Genomic DNA, 24357 nt, shown 5'->3' on the forward strand with positions numbered 1-24357 from the left:
GTGTGTGTGTGTGTGTGTGTGTGTGTGTGTGTGTGTGTGTGTGTGTGTGTGTGTGTGTGTGTGTGTGTGTGTGTGTGTGTGTGTGTGTGTGTGTGTGTGTGTGTCGTAGTCGAGCAGTCTCGACTAGAGCTTTCTTACTTGTTATTTAAATTATAGTTTGATTCTCATATTCTCACACATAATTCGCATATTTCAAATTAGCCTTTCCTAGTTATTTGAATGTTTGCTGTAATAATGAAATTCTTACAAAACACCTTGGAGCTTATGAATGAACTGGAAAAAATTTCCATATGTTCATTACAGAAATAATTATTTGCTCTAGTGTTATTTGGGGTAGTTTTTAGAAACATACAATGTAATATATATTTCAATAACATAAAACTAACTTACGAAGTTTGGAAGTATTTTTTAGTTTGGATACTCTAGATGTTTTGCAAGATTTATATTCAAGTTTATAGAAGTATATATAAACACACATATATAAAACAAATAAAAGCATCACGCAATGCAATGCGTAATACTTATGATCAAATTTGAGCTTTGGAGTCTTTACTGAAATCCTATATTGATAAGACTTTGCTCTCATGCCAGAACCATATACAACAGCATAAAAAATATGAAGAAGAAATATGATAACATTAAATTTCCAGCAAGCTATTCTGATGATATATCTACATGTACTTATGATAGAGTCATCAATTTTTGTTGATTTCGGCCGCCTGCTCTAAAATTGTGTATTTATCTTATATCATATATCATATACATATACATATACACAGACATATACAAATGAGAAAGAGGAGACGTAAATACGTTAAGGAATTGGTGGGAATTTAGCTTATTTAGACAGCACTGCACGATTTATTTTTCTTTAATTTATTGAGACTACCATAAAACTGCAAGTTGCCAAAAACTCACAAAAAAGTAAACAAACACAAAAAATTGATCATTGAGAATTCTTCGCATTTTTGTTTGTGCTTTAAATTTTCCCAAGGGAAAAATTATCTAAAAAGCCTATGGAACATTTGTGAGGTAGGCGTCTTTTATATCTCTTTAGAATTTTACAATATAATCAAAATGAATTCAACAAGACTTATAACTTTATGATGATGATAAAGCTTCATTTTCCTTTTTTTTTCATAGTAAAGCGCAGCGTTATCAAAAATTGAAAGGTGTATTATCACCTATTTGAGTGCATTTAGCATGTTAGCCCCTTTGACGTGCTATATAATCGGCATGACAGAGGCGGGTTCAGTTATTCATATGGCTCGAAGATCACAGAGCACGATTTGATCCGATTCAATTGTAAGACATCTGGTATACTTAATAGAAAGGGAGTGATAGCAAGAGGGGCGGGGCGGAGAGGACGGGTATAGGAAGAGGCTACAAGTGTGAGAGAGTTGTTGTTGCATTTGGTGTCAACATTTGCGTTGTTGCATTTCTCTTCACACATTTTCAGCTATGCACGTGTGTATGTATGTACATACATACATATACATATTTGTATGTATGTACATCTGTATATGCAGCGCATGTATCGGTACAAAGTTTTGCAGTTCGATTTCGAAATAAGTCGCGAGCTCTAATCTGTGTAATCGACTGTATTCAGCTATCAATGCTCTTTTTTTCTAAAGCCTCAACGAGGGCTTCTCAATCCAATTCACAGATTAGTTAATCAAAACACTGAATATCACCCAATGCTATAATCTGCAATGAACACATATACACATACATAAATATAATTGTCTATATGTATTAATTTGGCTTTCCTTCAGCACACGTTTCTCTTTTCGCGTTAGGTGAGAAGAATTTGTGTGGCACCCCTCCCGCCGCATAAACAATGCCATAGTAAATAGACTCTACTCAGCAGTTCGCGCCGCTTGCCTCATTGGGGCAGCATCGGGAGCCGCAAAAATTGACTCAACGAATAGCGTTTCCTCGATTCCATACAATCCCAGACACCCTACGTCTTATACTCGTCGTCGCCGTGCTGATCCACTAGCAGCGCGCCCACAGCAGCAGCTGTCAGAATATTCATTTACTGCAGCGCCAGCGAGTTCAATCGATTTCACACTCACACATACAGATGCATGCGTAGCACACATGACATACACACGCGAGAGCCCTCGCTTACTCACCACATTCGCTCTCAAATTTTGCCTCTCTCGCTCTCTCTTACGGGCTACCTATTGCAAACGTGCTTTGCGGAGCGGCACAGTGGCGCAATGCAGTGGCCGTGGCGTGCCGGTCACGTAAGCTACCGCGACCCCACTGTACGCTGAGGTGATGGCACGCAGCGGTTGCGATGGTCGGGTGCCGCTGTTTTGTCTGTTGCGCACCTAAAAGTATTTTATTTTTCTTGCTCATTTTTGCTTTTTCTATCAGCGGCTTGCTTACGCGCACACAGCCACAGAGACACACATACACACGCTCTTACACAGGTACATATGTACGAAGCTCGCTCGCTCGCTCGATGCCGCTACCGCTGACGTCGCTGTTGCCACCGCCGCCGCATGGCGAGTGTGACGCGCATGCCAGCACAGCGAATTCGCACACAGATACAGACACACAGATACCCATATACACTCACCCTCGACAGTTTCACCTCACACGACCTGCCGCTTAGCAGCGTTCTCTTTGTCTCCCGCCGTTCACCCGCCCGTTGGTCGGTCGGTTGTTCGGTCGTTCGGTCGTTGTTATGCTCTCACAGAGCGAACTCGCCATCGGCTGACTGTTGTTTGGTTTTTCGCCGCAACATTCGCTGCTGGCGCTGCTGCGACCAATGCATACAGTTGTGTGATGAGTTGAATTGTCGTTGCTCGTGTTTATTTCGCTCTGGCTTTTAGTAGCACGAAATTCGTCGAAGTAACTCTGAGAACAACGCAAAAACGCGCGCAACCAACTTCACTTTACATTTTCACTGTTGTTCACATAGCTCGATATAGTTTCTTGAATTTCGTTAAATTTTTTGGGTGCCTCTAGATTTCTATAAAAATATATATTTTTTGTATACATATATGATTGCGCGTGTGTGCGTGCCGTGTACATCTATTTCGCTGCGCTGCTTTAAAAAAGTTTCACAGAAAAATGTAAAGAACATTTTCGTATGTGAAAAGCGCAGCAGAACGCCTAAAGTGCCAGCGCCCAATGAGTGCGATATTTTCCTTTAAATTTCCACTCATTGCACTCTAGTGTAGTTGCCGTTGCTCTCGGTTTCGCGCCTAGCTAACGTCTCTCCGTTTCTCGCCTGTGTGTGTGTGTGCGTTTTTTTTTTTTATTATTTTATTTTTTTTTGTGTGCAGTTAGTAAGAGATTACTGCGATTACTGTCAGCAGCGTCAACGACGCGAAGTTGAAGTTGGCAGCATTTAAAATTATTGCTGCTGCAGCGGCTGCCCCCCTGCAAAGAAAGTTCTTAGCTGCTGTGTCCAACACCAATTTGACAACTACAAGAATTATAATAATAATAATAATAATAAGAAGAAGAAGAATTAGTAGAAAAGCAATCTTCAAGTGAGGTCAACGTCGACGCTGGGCGCACTCGAAGCTCAAACCTCGAACACTCGCACCACGGTCGTCGCTGTGCGCTCTCTGCGAAACCAAAAGCGCAGCAGTGGCGGCGCTGCATAGTGTTTTTCTCTTTTTTCGCTTTTACTGTTGGCTGCTGAAGGTGACGAGCATGTTGATCAACCGCGGTTCACTACTTGAAGGTAAAAAGAAAAACAAAACTGAAGCCAAAGCTAACACCATCATAATATACAATATTAATTATATATATATTAAGTGTAGTTAATTATATATGTATATATTAAGTGTAACGGTGTACATTACAAACAAAAATGAAATAATGACTCTTGTATCAATTACCACTCGTTCAAATCACACATACTCGCAGAAAAAGAGCGACCGGGAGAAGAGACTTGTGCATTTTTACCTGTTGACGTTTGTATTCTCATGATCTTTCTGTCTCTCTTCGTCTATTGTTCGCACTAATTTGCGCTCTGTGAAAACATATGTTTTAGTGTGCGTGCGAACAGTTAGCACTCTCGCTCTCACTGTTTCTCTCTCTTCATTTGATGATTGCTTATGAGAGTGGAGAGCACTGCTGCCAATTCAGCTTTTTTCCCGTCAAATCTGGCTTTTTCCGAAGACAAATTGCGGGAAATATTTAAGAATTGCGGGAAGCGGGAATTCTGGCTTTTTTTGAAAATGAATTAGGCTTTTTTCGATTTTTTTTAATACTTCGATTTTTTTTAATACTGAAAACATGTACTTTGTATTAAATATTGTATATATTTTTTGTATATATCGAATGCTAATTGCCTTAGCCTAATATGTATATCGTTCGGATATGTAGCACTAACACACACTTAAGCTAAGTCTTGCACAAACCTCTGCGCGCACCATGGTTAACATGGCGGTTGCCACTTGTAAGAAAAGAGCATGTAGAATCCGATATGTACAAAGGGTATGATTTTGAAAAGAAAATCAAGTCTTTAAATATCGATGCAGGCCTCGAACAGGAAATTCGTGCTCGCTGCTCTTCTTTTGTTATTGAACTTATCAAGCAGCTAAAGCAGAGGTAACCAATTTTTCAGATTCTTCTACCGACCGTTAAATAATTTTGATTTTATCTGCAGTCTCCCCGACAATTTTAAAATCTTAAAAAACATTGACGTTTTTTCCGTTGATAAAATTGTGTCAACTAAAAAAAAAGTAATTACAGAATTGTTGGAACACCTCCAAGTAGACAGAATAGCCGACATTGAGCGGCAGTACTATGATATTAATCTAGTTAAGTGGGAAAACGTTAATGACAGCTCCGAATTTTGGAATGAAGTCTCCAATTACAAGGATTCTGGCGGCAACCGCCGATTCCTTGACTTGGCAGCTGTTGCCCTGCAAATGTTTTCATTACCATGGTCCAACGCGGAGGTGGAACGCGTATTTAGCCAGCTTAACTTGGTAAAGTCCAAGTTAAGGAACTCAATGAGCCTAAGCACAATAAACAGTATTCTTAGCATAAGGTAATATTTTATTGAGAGTGAAAAGATGATACCGATATATATATTACTTTTTTATTTAATATAACACACAGATATGGTTTGCGAAGACTGGGCAAATGCTGCTATGAATACAAAGTTCCTTCAAATTATCTTCGCATGATAGGTACTAACAGGTCGTACGATTCTGAAACCGATGCTAGTCGCGAAGAATTAGATAGCATGCTAAAAATCTTGTAAATTAAAAAAAAAAAAAAAAAAAAACAATCAAACTATAATAACCGCTTTTTTTTAGGCTTTTTTGTAAAAATTTTCAGCTTTTTTTTCCGTTTCTTCCATCTAAAAACAGCTTTTTATTCTGGTAAAAAGTTGGCAGCACTGGTGGAGAGAGGTCACGCGCGTAATAACGAACCAAATCAATTAATATATTTGGTACGTGTGTGAGAATTTAGATACATACATATATGTATATGTAAATGTGTGTGTGCGCACAGGTGAGCTTCTTAATAATATTTTACACGCAAGCGATTAAGCTCTTAATGCTTAGAGAGAAGAAGACAGCAACAGTGAAATTGTCGGGTGACCATATATTTGGGCAAATAGATTACTAAGTTTTGGGCATTATTTTGCATACATCAAGGAAAGCTCCATTCGTGTATTTTTTGAATGTACGTACCTACACATGTGTACAGCAGTAAGAGTGAAATAACAGTATATTGCGTGGGTACTCTCTTTATTCGCAATTTCTTTTATACATTTTTCGTTTTTGCGAGTTCTCCCTTGCATCGAGAGCATATGCAAATGGTTATTAAATTGGCACTCTCTTTCGTGCTCTTGTTGATCCCTTTGAATTTGCTCAATGAAGCAACTCTACATGTGCATGTACATATGTATCTGTATGTATGTATCTGTGCGGATGCATAAGCTTTGCAGGAAGCTCTCTCACAGTCGACCCTCTGTCCGGCATTTGCTTACTCATTCAATTTGGAGCTATAAACTCTGAAATATATAAATATATACATATATGTCTCTGTTGTATTTATATAAACATGTGCTTTTTGCAATGGTTGTGCGGGTGAGCTACTTCGCGCTCTTGTTTTAGTTCTAGTTTTTTCCTCCGTTTGATTGGATCAGGCATTGCGTTGCGTTGCAGAGACGCAATGTCGCTGCCGGCGTCCGCGTCTGCGTCTTATTGACGTAAACAAGATAATGACCCACATAGGCAAACGGCAAACGGGGGGCGCATACCGAACGTTAACGCAAGCGGCACAATGCAATGCAAGAATGCCGTTAGTGTATAATATACATACATATGTATATAACTCACCTTGGAGAGCCTTAAAAGAGGGGGATATTGGCACTAAATGGATACAAGTGTAAATATAATGACATTTTCATACCCTGAACCTATTTTCAATGGGAAACCAGGGAGTATATATATATTCTGGATCAAGCTCCCCTCTCCCTGCCCGTTCGTCCGTTTGTATTATCACGTCGATCTCAGACGATATAAGAGCTGAGAAGAAATTTTTTCTAGGTCTCAAAAAACCGATAACTACTCCGATATTTTGTATCGATTAAAACCCGTATCGACAATAAATTATTTTAAAAAAATCTCGTACACCTTCCGAGCTAGAGTCGTCAATTTTTAAATGTAAATCTACATTTGCATGTATTTTATAGAATTTTGACTTTTCCTTTAAGTTACCCCTCACCCCAATATCCACCAGCCCATGCATGCCTGGTTATGTGTGTCAGTGATACTGTTTGTATGGGTGTTTCTTGAAAGGCGCGAAGACTTATTGAATTATCACTTCCCCGATGGGTTCAGGGGATCTCGTAGTCGAGCAGACTCCACTTGAGCTTTCTTAGTTGATTTATTTGTATTTATATTTTCTATTGCAATTTTCTTGCTATTTTTCATCTGCTATTTTATAAATATTTAATTTACACGACCCCTAAAAAGCGTTCATTTGCTCCAATTGTGAGGCCAGTTGGCTGCATGCCAGATTCACGCCCTAATTTATGAATCTCTTATTGAAATTGATCAAAATTAAAGAAACAAATTAAATAAATTAAGTTGAACAAAATGCGAATGTCCTGGGAAGAGACAAAAACACTCTGGATACATTGACCGGACGATCAAAGCCATTCAAGAGTCAACTGACCTTCGAGCAAAATGTATTGGGTAAAGACCCCAAAAAGCAAGAGAAGGTGAGAGAAAGATAGAGAATTATCACGAACCTCTCTTGTAATATTAAGGTGAGGGGGGGAGGGGGGGGGGGGTTGTTGGAAGGATACAAAAAGAGAAATAAACAGATGGGTCTCTCTATAGAGACATAGATTTAGATAAAGAGAGATAGAGAGAGTCATAGATGGATACAGATTCTTAAAAACATATAGAGATAGAGAGAGAGAGAGAGATAGTGATAGACCTAATGAGATATAGAGGTAGGCTAGAGGGAGATTGAGACAGACCCAGAGAGAGATATAAATAGAGAGTCAAAAAGAGTATCTTGAAGTCGGGTATTACTGGTTAGGGCCTATAAAAATGTCTAACTCTAGCTGGTAATACAACGAAATCCCTGCGGCTATATACCTTAATTAGGAAAATTAGATTGGAAATGTCCCTCTTAGGGAAACTATAAGCACTATCGATATGATTAGAGTGGACACTGACATATATCGCTCTAAGTTTGAGTGAATAGATATCGAGATTTGCAAAACTTAAAACTGTATGTATACGGTGATACATAGTTGAGTCTCTAAAGTGAGCATGCCATACTTTATGTGTCAAAATTAAAATTGATTAAATAGTTCTTTTCCGTCGCTCCGTAGATGAAATTTGATAAATTGAACTTAACGTATCCGGGGGTGGGGCCCTTCCTTGGTCAAAATTGCAACAAGCCTAATTCGGAAAAGCTTATAGTCGTTGTTCTAAAACAACGCACACAGTCCAATTAAGCAAAACGGCCAACAATCGGCCGCCGAAGCTGAAGGGCGCCGCCCGCGATGGAGGTGCCAGTAAAGTCGGCAGTACGAACCCAGCTAAAACCTCCGGAATTAGCGGGCAGACTGCCCCCAAGGCATACGATAAGCAGTTTGTGCAGTCCACCACCGGTTAGTCCGCGCAAACTAACTGCATCCATATCATTCATATATATGTATATATATACTTATATATAATCTGAATAATTTGCTCTATCCGTATATAATACTATTTATTCTCTCACTTTCTTTCTAGGTAAGTTGACAATAATTGCGTTTATTGATATACATATATTTCTAAACTAAATAATTTCCGGTTATGGGTAAGCAAGCAAACTTTGTATATACTTTAATCTATATCCCCACTTAAGCATCGATAAGTGCTCAATACACTTGTATCAAATTGCAATTACTGTATACTGTATAATAATAGGACTAATACCTAATTTAAGCCACGTCAAATTCAATTGAAATGTTATCCCCTCCAGTAGTACCGTTAACCGCAAACGGAAAGTTTGTGAATGAAAACAAATGCAAATCTCACTGTTGTTTCATTATATAACAAAACATCTGCCGTGTGGAATCAATTCCATAAATGCAACGGCACTTTTGACTATTCATAAAAATTACTTGAGACGATGCAAACACCTCTCTCTCCCTCGTGGTCTATCGATAAATTATGTTTTTATGATAAATAAGAATTTTATAGTCTCAAAAATTAAATTTTGTAAATGAAACACACTCGATAAATGTGAACATTTAGTCTGAGAAAGTCTAGGCAAGAGACCACCCTACCCCACACATACATACATAAACATATGCACGCTTACGCTCTTACGCTCTGCTTACTGCGCAACTAGCAGCGACTGCTCTTTAGCTGCAGACTAGATCAACTCAGCTCGTCGCCCTGATTAAGTATTTAAGTATATATGTAGGTGTTTTCCAGTTGCCGATTTATTACGGTAGCATTGCATAAAACTAAGCCCCCAACGAATATGGCCTCAATAGGGCCAGATGGTCAAAATTGTCCAATCTCTTTTTACTCTGCGTAGGAGTATAAGAAAGTTGAGTAAAAATTTAACAAAAGTACTGTTAAGGTTTGACCGCATAACATTTCGTTTGCTGTCGCATACTTTTAGGCGCCGCTTCAAAATTCGCCCGCCCTCTGCTGTTGATATTTACGCTTCACTCAACTCAGACAAGTCCTTGGCATTGTTGTGAATTGAATTGCAGGAGCCATGTGTTATCTAATTATTGTCACATATATGCATATATGTATCTAGCTTACGCATGTAAGCGCGCAGTGCTACGACGTCATTTAATTAAATGCACTATGGGCAAATCGCAAGTCACCCATTTACACGCAGGCAAGCAATCGCACTCACGCACACATTCGCGCACACATTGACGAACACTCACGCGAAGACCAAGAGCAGGTATGTTGCCGGCTGATAGCCCACACAACGCAACAAGAATTTCTAGCGCTCTCTATTTTTTTTTCTGTCTGACGCGCTCTATCGCTCTCTCAAGCAACTCTCTTTAGTGCGCGAACTCTCTTTTAGCTAGCGTTATGCGCTGTGTGTTCGGATCAACTTGCGGTTCTTCGCAACGTTCAATGCTCCAGGGCGAAAAAAAGCAAATATGAATTAACCAAACGCACACACGCATGTCCACATACATATCTGTTTCTGTGGCTGTGTGCCCATGTCTGTATACGCATGTGTGAATGTATGTTGGTAAAGCTGGCGTCGCGACGTCGCCGCCGACTGCGCTGTCGCCGTCGTAGCTGCGTTTTGCCGCAACCGCCACCGCCGTCTGGTGGCTCCAAGCGGCAACGTTTTTAGTTCACTCGCGTTGAATCTACCGAACAGGCGTATACGTATTTTCGTCTCGTCTCGTGTGTCTTCGTCATTTTCGTTTTCGTCGTCGTCTTCGTCTTTGCGCATTTCGCTTCGTTACGTACGTCTGCGTTTCTTGTCTCTTTCCCGCTGGGTAACACAAAGCGCGCAAATCGTAAAAATACATGCATAAAAAGCAACGAAACACAGTGAGAAAATAAAACGAAAACGAAAAAAAAAAATACTTCAAATGAAACAACAGAAGCGTTAATTATTAACGCACACATGAATTGACTATCTAATATTTATTTATATTTTTTTATGGTTATTGATTATTATGTATGTGGTGCAGTGTAATAAATATTTAATATGATGAATAAATAGAGTATATAAATATTTCTATATACATATACATATATATCAACATATACATATTATGTATGTGCATCCAAATATGTATGTTTATAACAAAATATGAAAAAACGAAAGAAAGAGAAAGAAATTTGAGATATTTATAATGGTGCATAAGCATTTTCGATAGAGATTTGCAGCAGATCGAATTATTATTTATGTATTATTTTTACTTTAAAGTTTGCGTCGAAACTATATTACTCGAAAGTTCTATGAAGTTGTACTCAAAAACTTAAAAGTGCGCGTGTGTGTGTTTCTTCTTCTTAATTTTCTGTAAAGTAAGAGTTGTTGACGATGGGCTCTGGAATAATGCGTGTGGGTGTGTGTAGAAGAGGCTTTGCTCATCAATGAAATATCTGAACAATCGCATTCGGGTGAACTGGCGCCGCATCTCTCCCCTGGCCGCCTCTAGTGTTTGTCCACAGATCTATAAAAATATCATCAATGGAAAAGTTTGCAATATTTCTTGCTCTTTCGCGCTTCATCTCTCTCGCTCGCACGCCACGCAACAAGTGAGCAAAAAGTTAGCGTCAGCGTCAGCGTCTCGCTCTGTTCGTCTTCTTCGTCTTTGACATCCAAAAAGAGCAGTAGTCACAGAGGGGAGGGGGCGGCAGCAGCGGCAGAGAGCGTCTTCAAACCAGTTTCGTTTCACATTACTGTTGTTGTACTTGTAGTTGTAATTGTTGTTGTTGTTGTTGTTGTTGTGCGCTGCGCCTGCGCGCTAATTGGGCGGCTTTTGCTAGCAAGTCAATCGTTGAATGCTTCTGCCTCTCCCTTTCTCTCCTATCTTTTCGCTTCCTCTATCTGATCTGATCTGCTGCTGCTGTGGCAAACGCCGCTTAAGAACGCCGGGCGAGGGAGGGGGCTGCGGCGAATCAGCCCCAGTATGTGCATGCAATTTTGTATTGGCGACAATGTTGAAATATTTACACACACACACACACGTGCATACACACATATGTATGTATATGCAGGCACCAACACATGGGCACACACACACACACAAGCACGCATGCAGGCACGCACGTACACACGGACAGCACAAGACGGGCGAGCGCATGCCTTGGGCCAAAAGTGAATTATTCATGTTGTTGCTGTCGCGTTGCCAGTGGAAAATTCCCAAAAAAAATTCGCATGAACTGGGGCCCCATCGTGGTGCCGGCGTTGCCGCTGCCGGCCGTGCCCCTTCCCAATACTAACAGCAGCGGCAAAGCAGAAGTCAAGTCAGTCAACGTCTTGTTTGTTGTTGTTGTTGTTGTTGCTGCTGCTGTTGCTTTTGCGCGCTCTTTCGCTTTACTTTTTTTGCTTCTTTATTTTATTTTTTTTTTTAAATAGCACAGACGAAGAAATGTTTGCACACAACAACAACAACAACAGCAAGAGCAACGGCGTCTGTTGCTATTTTTATGCCTTTACTTTTGTTGTTGTTGATTTTCAAATATACCAAAAATTTGCAATGGAGACACGAATTGTGTTGTGCCACGAATGGGGCGAGTTGATGAAGAAGCATCGACACGACTGGAGCCAATAATATGCGTGGCTTTTTTTCCATTTATGTGTGCCTAAAAGTAACTGTAAGTGCTTTGTTGTGTTCGCTTTAGCACATGTGCGACACGCGCTCATCCCTATCACGGCGAATTAATTTGTCGCTACGTTCTTTTGCTCTCTTTAGACGCGCGCGCACACCCACGCGTTAAATGTGCCAATGGTTCAAGGCGACAACAACAACAACAACAACAACAACAAAGAAAAAAGTCGATCAGCAGAAAAATGAAAAGCTTGCCTAAGAGCTTGGGATGGGCTTTTTAGCTGCTCTCCCTCGTTCTCTTTCGTTCTCTCAAAATGCATTCCGCAATTCGCTAACGCATTCTTGTGCTGTGCGACTGTTCTTTCGTTTCATTTGCCACGCGTTCCGCTAGGTGTCGCGGGGTCTGTATGCTCTTCGCGTCCTTCGTTGCTTGTGCAACGTTTTTAAAAAAATATTTGCTCTCATGTCTCTCTATCTCTCTCTGTGCATGTTTGAGTGCGTGTGTGTGCTTATTTATGCAGGTATTTGTATTGTTGCTGTATTTATGGCATAATGACGCTAATGATGACGCCCATAAGCGAACGGCTTTCGAGTTGCTGCGATTTCTCACGCCCATTTTTGGAGCTGCGCAGTTTTCGAAACCAGAAAACATTCGTTTCCGAATAAATAAATATAATAAAAATTAAAAAAAAAGCAAAAACGGTCAGTAGCTTAAAACGGCAAATACAACAACAACAGCAACAACAAGTGCAGTGACAACGATAAAAAAATACATGAAATAAAACCAAGTAAACACACGTTTCGCGTTAACGCCGAGAACAACGGTGCAGGAATTTGTCTGTTTAACGACATTTTCCGGCGTGTGTCGACATCGCCTTTGTCATTTTGCTCCTGCGACGTACGTTGCTTCCATTTGCTATTAAAAACAATAAAGAAAGGGAAACAGAGGTTGATTGGGCTCGAGCACGCGCATTTCCATTCCATTCCATGCATTCCGACCGTCCATGTATTGCCATATTGCATTGCATTTCGTGCTTATCATTGGGTATTATGCATTTAAGTTCTTTTACGTCATTCTTCATGCTTAAGCTCAGTATTGAAAGGCAAGTCTAATGCTGAAATGTTTGCAACTTGAGGAATTTTTTTGTTTAGCTGCATCCCAATTGGAAACGAAACACATTAGCTGCATAGCTGATTGGCATGAATTATGGCCGATTGCATTTAACTGGTTTTATAAGCCGACCGATCTGTAGATGGCCACATATGTTACAGCAATTACTCGTTGTAGCAGTAATAGCAGTGTGTTCCATTCCATTTGGAAAAGAGATTATTGCTCTCTTCTATTTTTCTATATTTTACAAAAAGTTTAAATGAATTCGAAAGAAATTTAATTTAATTTTTGTTTCTTCCTATTTATGTTTCTTTCTTCTTTCTTTACGGTTTTTTAATCATAAAAGCAAAAGCCAATATAATATAATAGCGATATGTCTGGTACCTTTTAAATGTCTTTACCTTTGACTACTTTTGTGTTTTTTGTTGTTGTTGCTATTGTTGCTGTTGTTTCTTTCTTTTCAGTTAAGGCTATATGTATATCAGACAGAGTTTCTGTACGCCTTTAATTGAACAAGAGATATGCATCTAGATGTTTGCAGCCCATACAGGTCCACCTACCTCTATCTAACAACAATTTGTTACGCTCTTTATTCGTTCACCACCTGAAGAGAGGAGTATATTATTTTTATGAATGAAACCCCATTGAAGGTGTTTAGACTGGCTTTAAAATCGTTGAGATTTGCTCGAATCGCCATGTAAAACATTTGCATTGCTAAAGCTAATAAGTTTATCTGGGCAAGTATAATGTAGTCAGTTATGCCCGCCCAAATGTCAACTAGAACTGGCAGGTATAATAAAAGAAAAAAGCAATTACCTTGAACTTTAGCTATTCCGGTTTGGTGGCTCGGTTTTTGGGGTCCCAGCCTTCGATCAACCACAAAAAGCGCGCAGCAATTGGACTAAAAATAGATATTTGTATCCATTTTTATTACACCTATCGCACGCAATTATCGCCTGCGCTGGTCTATTTTTAACGTGAGTGGACGGAGTGGCAGATAGGTGGGTAGGTGGGTAGGTGGATTGGTGGGTTTAATTGGCGGCGCGTGGAACCTTGTTGTGTCACATGATCAACGGCCCAAAGCAAAACTTTCCAGTCTGCTGCACAGATCAATAAGGCGAAACGAAACGGAACGGAACAACAATGGAACATGCAAATATCTTAGCCATGAGTGAGACGGCCAGCGGTGGCTATTTCCAATCATGCAGTCCCTTGCTCATCAAATCAGCCAAATTAACACATCTCTAATGGCAACAGTTCTCGCTGTCTCTGTCTCCCCTCTGACGTGCAAATTCAATTAGCAGAGGCCACGCGAGAAGCCCAGAAGGTGTGGGGCGGCGCTGTATATTTGGAATAAACAAAGCATTTTGTTTTCAACATGTTATACGTGCTGGAATCGGAAACGAATGGAACTGGAACGCGCAGAATTTGCATTGCTTGTCTTCTCTATTGGAATTATTCATTAGTCAGCATTCACAAAGGATGTGGCCATAAAATTTTCCACTGTTTGTTTCGTTCCACTCGATTTCGCTCCATGCCTGGGCGGTCCACTTCAGTACAGCACAGTTCAAAGTCCCAGCCCCCCCATCAGTTAGCACTTTGTTATTGATATGTCGAAAGTAAACACTATTTTCCGCTCAGCTCTCAAATAAGCCGAACCGAACTTCGGTCTGTTTGCTCAACTTAACCTGTGGATCTTTAGGCAGATCAATGCAGCTCCATGGTAAACCACAAAATATATATCGCGTCCAATGATTTGCAAAACGAATTAGCGGCTGCCACTTGGCGCGTCTCTCTTAATAAATGGCAGCGGGTCACGTGCTCGCACCTATCAAAATGCAAGCTTCCAGGCAGACGCTGCCAATCAGGCCAGCGTCCACCCACCTATACGATGGGGCAGCGGAATTGGGCGTTGCGCAATTCGAGTGGAACTAGAAAAAGTGGGTCTGGCCGCGGCTATCTTATCAAATGCAAGAAGCCGAGGCAAATTTCGTTCAAGTGTTTCATTTGAAGAAAATCTGCTTGAAAGCTAATTGACAATATTAAGTCCAATTAAGTGTTACACGCAATCTAATTGGAAGTGCCTATTCAGTTGTGCGAATTCCAATTCCAGATATATTGTTTAGTTTTGTGTTGTATGCAAACCAATTGGGAATTGCTTGTGTGTGAAGCACTTGCCATAAATCTAATTGGAATGGCTATATTTGCCTTGAACTGTGAATGCTATGCTAAATGATCTGATACCGTTTCGTATTTGTTATTGCAAGTAATTATAGTTGATTTAATAATTTGTTGTTAAATATTGGATACATTGATTTACTTAACATTTAACTATTGTTCGACTCAAGGAAGTACGTAGAAATTTTCCAATATAAATATATACATATAAGCGTATATACGTACATTCATCCAATATAAATGCTATTGTTAATTTGTAAACAGAGAATAAAAGTGGAATTCGCATCACTAAGTTAACATTCCGTTTCAGCGTGACCTTATCAAACACAGACATGTATTTGTACATATGTATACATATGAACATATATGTATATGTATGTATTTTCATATACAGCTAGAGACAGCTAAAGTCTTAATCAGAAAGAGTTGTTTTATGTTCAACGTTTGCTTGCATCTTATCAGCATTTCGAGTGCACTCTTTCTCTGTCTCACTCACTCTCTCCGTCTCTCTGTTACTCGCTCTCCGTTAGCTTGCCTCTATGGCTTCACAGTGCGTATGTTTGACCTTTGTAACGGAACACTGGCGCTGGCTTCTGTTAACTTTGAAGAAACTTTAACTTCAAAGTCGACTGCGCTGCTGCAGTCGGCGTTGCGACGTGTTGACGCCGGTTGACGTAAACGCGGCCACGCATTGCGTCAGTGGGCAGCAGCAGCAAAGAGAGCGCGAGCGCGAGCGAGAGCGCTCGGGGGTAGAGCACCGAACAGTGACGAAGTTAAGAGTATGTCTGTGCGTGAGTGTGTGTGTGTGTGCATGTGTGGGGAGAGCAGCAAAGCAATGTTTCAGTGTCGGCAATTTGTTTCTTGTTGGGGGTTTTTGCCTCTTGGCTTTTTTATTTTATTTTATTTTTTTTATTTTAGTTTCGTTTTTGGGGCGCGATGCTGATGACGCATGGCCCAGTCATTCACGCACTGCGGCCAGTGGGGCCAGTGGGGCAGTGCAGGGGCGTTGGTGCGATGGGGCTGGTGCTGGCACGCAAAACTATAAATAAAAATACATATAAATTGTGGCGGGCTGAGGTTGGGGCTGGCGTTGCTCGGAATTGGTTTATGGACCAAAAAGCAAAAGAAATTAGATTTTTGCGAAGAAAAATCAATTGAAAGTTGGGTTTTTCTTCTTTATGTGTAAAACGTTTTGTGATCGATATCAGATTAGAGTGCTCTCGCGCTTGCTATTTCTCTCTCTTCTTCTCTCTCTCTCTCTCGCTCGCTCGATTATTATGGTTAGTTTGCTCAATTGGTGCTGTTAACATTGTTTCATTGCCACACGCGGCACTTGTGCGTGTGTGTGTGTGTGTGTGTCTAAGTGTGCCTTCAAATTGGCTGATGCAATTAATAACTCGACTTGCGACGCGAACAAATTCATCAGCACAAATTTAACTCAGCGGCCACGCGGGAAAGGCCACAAAAATCATTTTAGATGGGGTGTTTGTTGCTATTGTTGTTATTGTTATTATGATTATTGTTATTGTTATTGTTGTTGTCGTCATTAATTTTGGGTCAACAATTTTTGAAGCGACGCAAAGCGAAGCCAAGCCACAAATCAGGTTCAAACAACAGCCACAGCTTTGTACCCCAGATGAATCACGAATAAACGGTTTTATTTTTAATATCTTGCAGCTGCTGTTGTTGTTGCTGTTGTTGTTTTTGGGGGATGCTTAGTAATTAGTTTTATTAATAAGCCAAGCATTGTTAAGCGGCATTGCTCGGTCGACAATTCATGTTGCTTCAAACTGCTAAATTGAAAAGTTGAAAAAGGTGTTTTCAATTATGAAATTAGTTTAATATTAAGCATTTACAATGTGTACAAAGCGTAAATATTCGTTTATCAGAAATTATGCAGTACCTGTTGGCGTAATTTTCCCTATATTGTTCACGTAGTGAAAATAGAGTATATTGGTTGAAGCTAGACTCTAGAAACAGAAAATAATTGATATCCAAAAAGTATATATCTATTTATACGTGTATTTATAGTATATCTACATATTAAATATATTTATCAGATAAGGCATTAAGGCGCTAGATTGACGCAGTTGGCTCGGGGCTCATCTGTGATAAGGTTTCCCCATATTAAATATCGAATTCGTAAGGCACATTTCTTGCCAAGAGCGAACATTTTGCAGTTAGCTGCAATGATCTGTATATATACACATATGGTCAAATTAATAGGTGTGAATTTTTTTTTTTATTTAAATGGTGATAGCATCTATATTTTTTCATATATTTTAAAAATTCAACTGGCAGTCAAAAATAGACATATCTTAGAATAATAAAAGCAAGAAAAAGTTAAAAAAAAATAATAACGGTTGATATAATTTTGGCAAATATCACAAAATACTCAAAATTTTGCTGGCCACATTAATAGGTGTGCCTAACAAATTAAAAAAAAAAATTAAAATTTTGGAAATATTGTGAAATATTTATGTTATCCTGTATCCTGTTGTAATTTCCATTTTAGAGGCATGTTGTCGTGGCCATATGGTAGCATAACACTACTCAATAATTCATTTTACAGGAATCTGTCCATTATGGAAATGGGTGATGGTCCGATTCCAAACCCATGCCATGAAAAGCAGTCCCAAACCATTATGCCGCCTCCTACGTGCGTAACCGTATTTTTTGTATATCTAGGATCCAATTCTTTGCCGTTAGGTCTTCGAACATTTATATTTGAGTGATTCCCAAACAAATTTCTTTTTGTTTCATCACTCCAGAGAATATTCTTCCATTTACGCTCTCCCTCTAAGCCAACCCAGGCCTTGTGAGTTTGAGCAAAATGTTTGCTCATCTGAATATTTGATCCGCGCAGAAGAGGAACTCTTCGAAAAACTCTCCCAGGTAGATCCGAGCTTAATAGCCGTCGACGAATAGTTTTTTCTGATACCATATGCCCCATTTCGCTGGGAATTGGCCCCTACGACTGAAAAGGACCCGTTTTCGCTAAGGTGACTATACGGGAATCTTCGGTTGCGGTAGTATTCCGCCGGAAACCCAGCTTCCTTTTGTCTTTTTTTGATTTAAGGGTATTTGTGACGAAGTTCTCCGATAGTCCCATAAGTGAGAAAATGCATTCATAAGTTTTATCCTCTTCACGAAGCTCGCGAACGAGGTTTCTCTCTCCAGCACTGCAGTGAACTCCACGGACCATCTAATTTTATTAAAATGTTGCAAATAAAAATTTGTATGCTTAAATCTAATTATATTTAACGAAAATACTATCTTTGCTTACTTAAAAACTCTTTGATTTCTTAATATTTTTTTTTTAAAGAAAATACACCTATTAATGTGGCCAGCAAAATTTTGAGTATTTTGTGATATTTGCCAAAATTATGTCAAACGTTATTATTTTTCAAAATTTTTTTTTGCTTTTATTATTCTGAGATATGTCTATTTTTGACTGCCAGTTGAATTTTTAAAATATATGAAAAAATATAGATGTTATCACCATTTAAATAAAAAAAAAATTTACACCTATTAATTTGACCATATGTGTACATATGTATATATGTATAAATATAGTCAAATAGATTCTATTCCTGTATCTATTAGACTTATCGAGACTCTTCTCTCACAACATGTTGTTGTGGGCGTGTGCTTGAGTCAGACCACAGAGTTGATATGAATGAATTGTTGATATGAATTCTTGTTTGGCATAAACAACGACAGACGCTTACACAGTGAAAAACAATATGAATATTTATTTGCTTATATTATATGTATGTACATATACATATGTAATCCAAAACTGGCTCGGCAGTTGACTAAGAGTTTGGGATTTATTCTGTTTGCGATTCAGCTGCAGTTAGTCAGCTGCTGATTGCTGGCCTTTCTCTCAGTGTATGCGTGTAGCACACATAAATGTCGCCTTCTATCTGTCATGTATGCACACATACATATATACATATATATATATATGAATATGTATATATTGTAATTATCATGTTGTTGTTGTTTACATCGAACGTCGCTGTTTTTGTTTACTGCTTTGTCTTGCCAATCATGCAAATCAACAATAATGCGAGAAGAAGAAGCACACGGGAAGCGAAGCAATAAAGTCAGCAATAACAATAGCGAATCGTAAGGCAGCATCTTGTCAACAGGTGTTAAAGTCGCTGCTGCATAAAATGTAGCAGAACATTAAGTAACATACCCTGTAGACTGACTAAGTGAGAGGCATATTGACTGCGGTGCCAGGAGGGAACATTCATGTGGGTAATTTCATTTCAGGTCGGTCACTTGACACTTGAAACTCAGAGCATTGCCTAGTCGGGAGAGCTCAGCTGTGTGCTCGCCTCCTCGAGTTATCTGTAACATCCTCAATATAATGGATATATGATCGCCATATAGATAGGCGCACAGCGGCGACTAGCTCGGATTAGTTTTTCACAGTTTCCTGGAACACGAGAAAATACTTAAGCGAGCGATGTAAACAAATAAATAATAAAAAACATTTTCGTTTGTTGTTGCTGTTGTTGTTGATAAATTTAACCATTTTTTGGATTTGAGCGTAATTTGATAAGATTTGGGCCTTCAACTTGATTGGCCAGCGCGTGTATGGAACGCTGGCATACGGAACGGTAATGGAGCCCTCGCAGCAACGCATATCGAATCCACATCAATAATGTGATTAGATTTCGGATTCAATTTCAAGTTAATTGTGCATTCGCTCCTGATAGTTGCTTTGAATCAATTAGATTTCATGTTTTAATTGCTATTTAATTTCAATTACCTGCATTCACTTTCACCTGCCATAGACTTTGCGTTTAATTGAATTTTAATTAATTAATTATTGAGTGAGAAAAGCAAAATCAAATTTCTTGTTAAATATCTCCCCTCTGTTGCGTAACTGTTGCGTATATTGGTGTTGTGCAACGTCCGCTTTGCTCTAGAACCATAAAGTGCCATGATTTTCCTGATCCCACCCACTAGGGGCGTGGCCACGCAGAAACCATATCAGTTAGTAATTGAAATGGTAACGACTCGCAATTTGGAATGTGTAATCGAGTTTATAACTCAAGTGCCCGAATGGGAGTAAAGTAAGGACTCAAACTAAACCACTAAATTGCTGTTGATATCCCCGAAAAATAATATAGATCAGACAGCATTTGGGCGGCGGATAATGATCATTGTGAAGTCGGTAACACCCGGGTTGTATTTTATTTAAATATATATTATCTATATTTATTTATTTATTTTATTTTTTTATTTTCCGTGGCTTGGCCCTTGACTTTCCATTCCATTTTCTAGGCATCGCGTTCCAATGCCACTTGTGTAGCATTGCATTCCGTAATGGCAATTTCGCTTGCTCATTCAACAGTTTCCATTCGTTCCATTCAGCTTAATTTCCATTCGTTTCAATGGCATTTCTGCTGCAGTTAGTTGAAATGGCATTATTGGTAAAGTGCATTGCATTCATATCACATTCGCGGCAAATTGGGTTAAATAATTAACATAGTTAGCAATGTTTATATGGGGAATACATATACATGCGTATGCATATATGTGTATTTGTTTAATACAATAGAGTTTCAACTACAAATTATCGCATTTCGGATGTCTGCGGCGCAGTTTCTACAGCTGTCGCTGCTGCTTCTTCTGGTCTGCGTCGTACTTGTTGCTATTTGGAACATGACAATACACACACACACACACACACACAGCCACACATACTATGTGCTTGATTGACAGTCTGACTGACTGACTGACTGATTGACTGATTGACTGACAGAATGTAGTCCACTAATCGCGTGTTTGCCTTTTCAGATCAGCAGCTTTGCCGCTGCATTTATCACCCACTTATAGTGCACATGCATTTTACTAGAGCAATCTTACTGTATATATACGGTCTAGATGGTCAAACATTATATAGACCTATATAGTGCAGTCTATAGATTGTGCTCAGATTTTCTCGCATTCGCCAGCATCTACTATTTAGTTAGACTTTGCCTGGCTTTGTTTCAATACCCCTTTGTCTATTGACTTATATATGTATATATATGAATTTATTTATATATGTATAATATCAACCATCCATTTCCAGCATTTGAATGCACAATTAGATTCAAAGGAGCTAGTTATTTTGACCATTTACCAAAAACAATTTGCTTACAATGGCAAATGAAGAAATTTAATTTCTCCCTTACTTTAATAAGTCCAAGTACCACTTTGTCTCTGTGCTTTTGTCTTTATCTGTACTATTTCGAGCTATAAATGCGCGTATCTGAATATATAGCACTTAGATTATCATACAGTAGATTTAGGATGAACCCCTTAGAGAGGGTTCACAGGATATCTATTAGTCCATCATTTGCATTCATATGAAGATTAAGTCTGAATGCAGTATAAACTAGAAATTCTGGCATTATCTGCAGTACTGGTCGAGCGCCCTGGCGCCATCTGTGGGTTAAAAATGGCAATTTCAACAGTGAGCGCATGAAAGTAAAAGGTGCTATTGCAATATATACATAGCTATAAAGGCAGGGAGCGAAAGAGAGAGCGAGAGACAGATATGTCCATAAAAGAAAAAAGACTACGACTCAAAGTGACATGAAATATTTGCATTTCATTTGTGACAACAACAATAACAACAACAACGACAGCAGCAACAACAACACCGACATGCAACGAAAGCGCCTCTAGAGATTTTTTGTATGTGGGGCTTTACGTCTATTTGTCAAAGACTCGAAAACAATGGAACACAAAAGAACGGCGGAAAAACAGAAGAATAAGCAGAGACAGTTCAGACAAGTACAGAGATGATTGACAAGGCAGGAACGGTTGGAATTGGTTAGTTGCCATTTAGAAGAGAATGCAGGAATGGTAATGCAAATGAAAAGAACACTTTTGAAATTGGATATGGAATGGAATGGAAAATAATAAGAAATGAGTGGAATGAAACAAAGGAAAACATACTATATACAAAATATCTATACAAAATGAATGGGAATGGAACAGCTGAAGCTCGGTAATAAACTTAAAAAAAGATTCTAAAGTGGGAATGCGACAGATGAAATTTAGTAAGGAATATACATATATATATGTAGTAAGCGTGGAAATCGAAAAAAATTGGATAATAGACATGAGAATAGAACCTATGAATGCAAACTGCTTAAATTAGATAAGGGGCTAAGATAGGGCAATCTATAAGTGGGAACGGTCAAAATTCGTACATGGAAGTGGGAATGCTAAGATTGCAATATAATCTACAGTTGGGAATGGAACAGCTGAAATCGAGCCACGAATGGGAGTGGGAATGGAAATGGAAATAGAAACGAATCGTCGGCTAATTGTTGAAATGTAAACTTTGCCTTATCAGGAATTCAGTTCGCGTTGCCTAATGTCCGCCGAGCGAAACCAAATAATTATAAATGTATATTTGTGTGTACATATATAATATATGAGTGGAAGACAATAATAGCTGTAGCTGTCAAAATATCCATAATTGCATTTGGTGGCGTCGCTGGCATTTAAAACCAATTACCTATTGACAGAGCGATCAGTGCAAGCCCATTTCGAATCCAACGGGCCACACCTGCTGACCAGTTAATTGGTTTTCTCTTCCAACACGTACCGGAATCAAGCGAGCTGTCAATCCAGACAAAGCGATTGCGTATTGCTTTATTCTTCTTGAGACGCAACAAGCAAAGGAGAGGAAAGACATTCTGATAATTTCTGATAAGGTCCTATCTTATAGGAGAATGAAATGGAAATACCTTTGAGCAAGGTAAAAATGTGACTGGCTATGTGAATATTATTGAAAGATTCGCGGAATTTTGTTAGATATATCCATGACAAGGTATATACTATTATATGCCATCATATATAAGTGATTCTTCCACTCTATGTAGTCGATATGCTCTGCCAATGTCTTAACTCCAATGTTGGCTCTCCTCAAGGATCGATATTAATATGGGCATTGGGTGAAAGAACAACCCCAGCTGTTCGCAACCCTTGTTTGTGTCCACTTCTCAATTCTATTTTTATCCGTTGGGCTGGGGGGCAGCACCTATCCGCCCGCCGTCTCTTTGCCTTGCTTTCTGGTCGCGTGTGCTTGGCAAATGTTGGGGACCCACTATTAAACGGCTGACGTTGGCCGCTGAATTATCGACATGCAAGTTCAAGACCCAAAGTTTTTAACCTTACCCACAGTGTTGCAACTCATTTGCCATGTAAATTGTATTTGATTTCTTAAAATGTTGAGGGGCGAAGCTTTCTGTGGACACGTGTTGGTTCAAAGAAGGCCAAATGCGTCAGGGCCAAGTTCTGTTGTGGTTGTTAAATAAATTATAAAGGTAATAGGGATACCGCTGTGCACCAGTGTGTGAGTTAGCTTGGGAAGGGATTAGTGTTTACTTCATTGGCCAAAGTTCAGTCGATAAAAGTCGAATATAAATATCTCCATATATATATATACATATAGTATATGTTCTTGCCCTTAAATGCGCACAACGTCAAACTCAAGAAGAGAAAACTAGTTCAAGAAGAAGAACATGTCATTAGACAATTAAGTCAAATGTCAATGAAGTCAGTTGGTCTAAGTGGTCTAGTAGTCTAATGGGCAGACAGCTGGACAGCTGGACAGCTGGACAGGTGGACAGGTGGACAGGTGGACAGGTAGACAGGTGGTCAAAAGTTAGCTGTCCAAGTTGAGGGGGCTAGAAAAATGATTTGGAGCAGCAGCGACAGCGACTAACGGAGAAAGTTTGAGTTTAACCAGTTTCCAAGTGGCGCTGCAAAGTGTTTGCCGTGCCGAGTGACCCCAGAGTTGAGAAATGACAATTAGTAAACCAATATAACCATTTGGAGTATATCAAATTAGAATATGAATATAGACAGGTGCACATATAAACTCTAATGAACCCCATTGACTGCAAACTTTGTCATCCGATATGACTTGAAGTGGACGTGGACCGGAGGGAGTGATTGCTTCGCCCACGGCCCGTTGTGCCGTTGTGTTCATTTCATTCCCATTTTGTTTTGCTACGACGACACTCCTTTAATTTGCGCTAATGCGTCGCTAACGACTAACGAGCTGTGTGCTCCCGACCAACCTGCCTATCCTTTGTCCTTTGTCCTTTGTCAACAGTGTTTTTGCGTGCTAGGACCCAGTTCATGGCAAGTGGACACAACCTAAGAATAACAATAGCAGCAGCAGCAGCAGCAGCAACAGCAACAACAACAAATGCGCCCGTCACGAAGGCAACTCGAAAATTTTCCACTGTTTGCACTTGAGCAACGCAAGCAA

The 24357-nt window shown here is 39.5% G+C and overlaps 3 long non-coding RNA genes across 3 annotated transcripts in view; 1 reads left to right on the forward strand and 2 right to left on the reverse strand.

Moving 5' to 3' along the window:
• LOC149090799 (uncharacterized) overlaps positions 1-24357 on the reverse strand; it is a 168342-nt gene that overhangs the window by 100710 nt on the left and 43275 nt on the right. The gene's annotated exons all lie outside the window — the stretch shown is intronic.
• LOC149090801 (uncharacterized) lies at positions 2161-2721 on the reverse strand. Its single transcript, XR_016197371.1, has 2 exons — positions 2591-2721; positions 2161-2339 (listed from the first exon to the last, which is right to left on the reverse strand). It is a non-coding gene; the product is annotated as an uncharacterized LOC149090801 (long non-coding RNA).
• Positions 22826-24281, forward strand: LOC149090802 (uncharacterized). Its single transcript, XR_016197524.1, has 2 exons — positions 22826-23702; positions 23735-24281. It is a non-coding gene; the product is annotated as an uncharacterized LOC149090802 (long non-coding RNA).

The sequence above is a fragment of the Drosophila navojoa genome, chromosome X, assembly GCF_054131105.1.
Source record: "Drosophila navojoa isolate 15081-1374.11 chromosome X, UAZ_NAV_1.0, whole genome shotgun sequence".
In the NCBI taxonomy this organism is placed as follows: Eukaryota; Metazoa; Arthropoda; class Insecta; order Diptera; family Drosophilidae; genus Drosophila; species Drosophila navojoa.